Here is a 5704-nt window from a genome sequence, read left to right as displayed (position 1 = left end):
ATACTTGTCAACTTAAATTGGCTAATTGACTAGGCTGGACTTAGCCACATATTCAGTCTGAATTAATGAAGATCACCTCAGTTCAACATTCAAAGAGGAAGTTGTGAAACTAGCATTTCAATATCTTTGTAGACTTTGACTCTTATATTGCTAATCTAGGTTCATTCCTCTAAAAATTTATCTTAGTATGTTGTTTGTTTGATTTTATAAAAAGAATTTTATATTGAAAGATACCACAATCGTTCAATTTGATTGATCATATTTGTTTTATACTATATTATCAAAAAAACATGATTTTCATGATTTGAACTATGTATGATAAATCGATACACATAAATATTCAAAAGAATATACATTTGCCTATCTTAGATGTAATTCTGTAATAGAAAAGTTTATGATACATTATCTAGACAAGGGCACTGCCTTTAACATATTCAGTAAAAGCCAAAGCCACCAGACCCAACATCGCAACCCGCCCATTCCAAAGCTCTGCATCTGATGTCATCAGTCCACTCGACTTCGACTGCACACTCACCCCTTTAAACAACGGCACCAACGACGCCAACGTCAACACCAAACTTGTCCCGACAAACACCGCAACACCGCCGTTGCCGATCTGGGTGAACACATCTTGACCGCTGCTCAGTTCCACAGCCATCGCCGACACAAACCCTATCATGGCTAACCTTCCGTTGATCCTCTCCGGTGCAGGTCCACTAAACGCCAACACGTCAGAGAACTTCGTGCTGACCTTTGGAGCAGGTGGCGGAGGAGGAGGAATGTTGATCTGTGGTGGTGTTGGGGTGGTTGCTGCTTTTGAAACCTCCGGTTCACCGCTTTGAGGTGTTTGTGACATACATTTGACGGAGAAGGTGGGAGTTTTCTTGAGGAGTGTGATGGGAGTTGCCATGAAGATTGAAGAAGCAGCCATGTCGGAAAAGATGGTGGTACTTTTGAGGGAGGAGAGAAGGTAGTTGGTGATGGTGGTTAAGGAGGAGGATGGAGGGGTTTATATGAGAGGGGAGAAAGGTTAAAGACAAAGTAGTGGATATTCATAGGGCCACGTTAGTGACATTTCACGTGGCCTTCGAAATGGCCGATGAAGGGTGATTGTGGTGAAAAAGGCCTCTACATCTACATTTGTTTCTTTGATTATTTGTGCCTTTGTGGTGGGGTATGTCGACGATTGAAATTTGTAGGCTCTTTTAGGGTTTTAAGTTTTACCTTGTGTCCGGAACTTTCGATTTTGTAAATCATTTACGCATTGTATTCCTCACCTGACAACAAATTTATTGCAATATAATTTCTCATGTTAACTTTTTGTGCATTTATGAATATTTATCATTGATGTTGTATCGCTATTTTATATTTAATAATTAATATTTCGTTAGTTATTAGTTATTAGCTGTATACATGTGTATCTGTTAGGACCTTAATGGGTTAGTTACAAGTAGGGGGGTATGGGTCTACATGGTAATTGTAGCGGGAGGTGATATCCGTCAAGTAGGAAAGCTAAGCTAATAATCAGAATGGTGGAGAAAGAAGGTTTAAGGTCAAAATAAAGAAACTCGTTTTAAAGAATTTCTATTAGGTAGTGACAACTGGGAAAGAAGAGAGATGAAAGAAATATATACAAGACCACCAGAAGTTGGATGAAGAAAGCAATAACTAAAGCAAAGCTTATGACATATGAAAAGATGTGTGGAAGATTGAACACTATAAAGAGAGAAAATTGTATATACAAGTTTGTCAAATCCAAAAAGAATTGGAAAATGGACTTAGGGACACATGAATTATATTGAGGATGACATAGGTCGGTCTCTAATAAAAGATATGTATATTAAGAGGAAATTTGATTGTCACTTGCATTCTTTACTTAACGATGCTACTTCGTTGGTGAGGGAATCCAATATTAAGGACGTTTATGTGTGTTAACTGCTCCAAAATGAGTTTCCATGTATGAATATTAAAAGGCAAACTGGAAAGTAAGGAAGTGAAGACCGATTTGAGGGATATGGGGAAAGAGAGAGTTGTTGGTTTATACCAAATCGATATTATTGTGTGGCGGTCGTTGGGGGAGGATGATGTGTGATGTGGCTAAAGAACCTTTTTAATTGTATCTCAAAGTCGACCGACCAATATATCAGAGGAGTTTTTTTTTGGAACTGCATAAAATTTTATAAAAACTAGTAGGAAGCAAGGATAAAAACATTACATAGGATTGCAAGCTAAAGTAGGCTTACAAAGCCCATCCACCCAAATGATTTTAGGTTTTCTACTCATATTAGCAATCCAAAAATACGACCAATCGACCACAGAGAATCCAAAAATTTATAAGAGGAGTAACGACTAGATATTGTTATATCGTTACTCCCAAAATTTGTTAATGAGTTAAGGATGACCTTGGGAATAAATTTTTATGATATATAAACAGGTAATCTATAAGTTTTATTAAATCTAAGTTAATACTACATTTTGTAACATCTAATTTTTTTGACATCATTTGTTTTTACAAGTATCATGAAACTTTTTAGCTTTGCTTTGTATATTAAATATGTAGTTCTTGTTTGTCAAGCTGACTAAGTCAGTTTAGTGACGGTTTTGTAACAGTTTGTAAATGTCAATATGATAGTTTTTAGACAAGGAGTTATACACCTTTTTGGTTATTTAAATCTGGTACACACAAGAATCATAACCTTTTCATTCTCTGTTGTTGTCACTGAATTTTATCCGAGTGGGATTTTGATTGTACCATCGAAATAATTCAATTTGAAAGTGTACCATGACTTTTAGTGAAATCCAAGCAATCGTAATAACCCGTTTTTCTAACATTAGGAAGGGTCACTTTTCCAACATATGATAGTGCTAGGCTAAAAGACCTTTGGTTTAATTTAATATCATTGTAACAACCCAAAAATCAGGAGTAAAAATTTCATTTTAAATATAAGCCAAACATAGATATCATTTATTCCAATCATTCCAAAACATTGTTAACTAAAACATTTATCAGAGTTCATCCCAAAATCATTCAATGCAGAAAACATGGGTGTGTGCGCTGCGATCAAGCTGAGCCATTCCTTTACAAACTTAGATACCTGAAACCATAAACAAAACTGTAAGCACGAAGCTTAGTGAGCTCCCCGAAGCATACCTATACAATCCACATAATCACATAATCCATATTAGCGATATCAGCTACATATCCACATAAGTCATATCAATCACATAAGTCATGCATATAAACATATAAGGATGTCATGGACTCGTCTCAGGGTCTTACTCCAAGATGTCATGGGCTCCCCACATGGTCTTACACTTAGGTATCATGGGCTCTCCCATGGTCTTTAATAGGAAAGTCATGGGCTCTCCACATGGTCTTAAATCAGGTTGCCATGGGCTTTCCCATCACCTTTAGTAGGAAAACCACAGGCTCTCCACATGGTCTTACATCCAGGTGTCATGGGTTCTCCCATGGTCTTCCATCCAAGTATCACAAAGATAACTAGCATACCACATACCACATAGTCAACTAGCATACCACCTATACATCCATACCAGACATATCAATAGTAAATCTACATTAACACTTCAACATAGTAGGAAAGCCATGGGCTCTCCACATGGTCTTACATCCAGGTGCCATGGGCTCTCCCATGGTCTTCCATACGAGCATACCACATATACCTCTAGCATACTTCCTATCACATAACCAGCTAACATGCCACATAATACAACTTCATCTAGTGTATCACATAACATAAAATGGGACGACATTGGTGCCTTCGACCCATTGGTATGGTGATGAGACTCACCTCGCACTACTGAAGTCCTGCGGGTAAATTCTAGCTACTGGTTGACAAATTCCCGAACTGTCAACATCAAAACAACACCTAATTAATAATTGGGTTCCAATACGTAACCATAATTCCAAGTTTAGGGTAAAAGACTACTTTACCCCTGACTTAGCTTTATTCAAGTCCAAGGCCCAATCTAAAATCCCAAAAGTCAAACTACAGACCAAAGCCCAACATATGGCCCAATTTTCCAAATTGGACCCAACACTCTACATAGGCTTATCTTAAGGCCCAACCATTTAATCTAGTCCAACCATTTGGTATTTAGATGGCCCAATATCTCATAATCATCAAGGCCCAATTATGACCCACTTATGGCCCAAATTTCCAAATTGGCCCCAAGCCTTTCCAACGAGCATTATCCTAAAGCCCAATAATTTCCTTAGTCTATAAATATGTACCTTACTAGCCCACAACAACTTAGTCCAATAAGTAGCCCAATAAGAACCCAAGCGCAATTAGGGTTTTTCATATAAAATAACGATTAGGGTTAAGTGTTCCTACTTAACCCATTAAGGACTTAATCCATTAAGTCCAAACATACAATGAAATCGGGCTTTAGTCATATCTTCACTCCAATGGTCCAAAATGCGGGTCCCGATAAGTCCAAACCAATAATTCCAAAATTAGGGTTTTCTAAATCATAATTAGGGTTCCAACCCATTACAATCCAATTATGCCCAAAAGCTAAGTCCTTAGGCCCATTAGGGTTTTATTAAAGATAATTAGGGTTTTCCTAAGTCAGGCACCACCCATTACCACCTCGGGTAGTGGTGGTCAACGGCGGCCACCACCTCATGGTAGTGGTTATGGGTCTAGTCCATTTTGTTCAAGCATCCCAAACGAAGTCTAAATACAAACAGAGCACAACGCCACCCAACACAGCGACAGGAGGCAGCAATCACCACCTCACAGTTGTGGTTTTTAGTTTTTCTTTTGATTACACTAGCACTAATTACAGTTTATAACACAAATCCCAATACACACACAATCACTAACATAAACACACACACAGCTACCCTTGTGGTGGCCGGTGGTGGTACATGGTAGCAGCCATCACCTCACGGAGGTGGTGGTGGTTGTTCTCGTGAACTCTGGCCAAATATCACCACATACAACACACACACAAATTGTTTTCATTCGCAAAGGAACCCCGTCTCCCACCTGGTGGCGTACAGCGACGACGGTAGAGAGTGGCAGCAGCACTAACGACAACAGTGGCGGCACTACTGGCGGTCACCGCGTTTGGCAGTAGCTCACGGAAGAACAGCAACACATGGACACAAACGACACCTCCGACTAAGCCATCCACAAGAAACTGGTGACAACCTTATATTCAACGGAAATAGGCAGTGGCGGAGCAGCAATTTTATAGCCAACGTTATAGCGACTGGTGGCTTGTTCCTCTTCATTCCCGATGTCCCAACGTCCGTCTTCATCCTTGGCCTCAACAGCAACGGCAACAATGGCGCATCGACAATGGTGGTGACGCTCCAACAGCTTAGTAGCGGGTGGTGGATGAGGCCTCACATGGCAACGACTGAAGAATGAGAAGGAGAAGAGTGGCAGAAGTCTGGTGGAGTATGTGACATCCCTAAATTCATAGCCAGAAAAGACCGATTTGTTTATGATTTTTTTTTTTATAAAATCAGAGTAATCATTTGATTAAAAGTGTTGCAGAATTTGTTCCTATAAAACATGATAAATTCTTTATCAAAGCATTTCCAAAGAAATGCAATTTATTCATTTTAAAACATTTGGGATGTCCTGGTCAATAAAGACATATAATGTCACACCCCCAAACCAAAACGGCGGAAACGTTCGGTGGCGGAGGACGTCATATTCAGTAT

General features: G+C 39.2%; 1 pseudogene; it reads right to left on the bottom strand.

The window, feature by feature from the left end:
- Positions 1–277: 277 nt before the first annotated feature.
- LOC145001429 (early light-induced protein 2, chloroplastic pseudogene) lies at positions 278–1004 on the bottom strand (annotated as a pseudogene).
- Positions 1005–5704: the final 4700 nt, after the last annotated feature.

The sequence above is a fragment of the Lactuca saligna genome, chromosome 6 (assembly GCF_052625555.1).
Source record: "Lactuca saligna cultivar CGN05327 chromosome 6, ASM5262555v1, whole genome shotgun sequence".
Lineage (NCBI taxonomy): Eukaryota > Viridiplantae > Streptophyta > Magnoliopsida > Asterales > Asteraceae > Lactuca > Lactuca saligna.
Note: the sequence above shows the minus strand (reverse complement) of the source record. Positions and strands in the feature narration are given on the sequence as shown.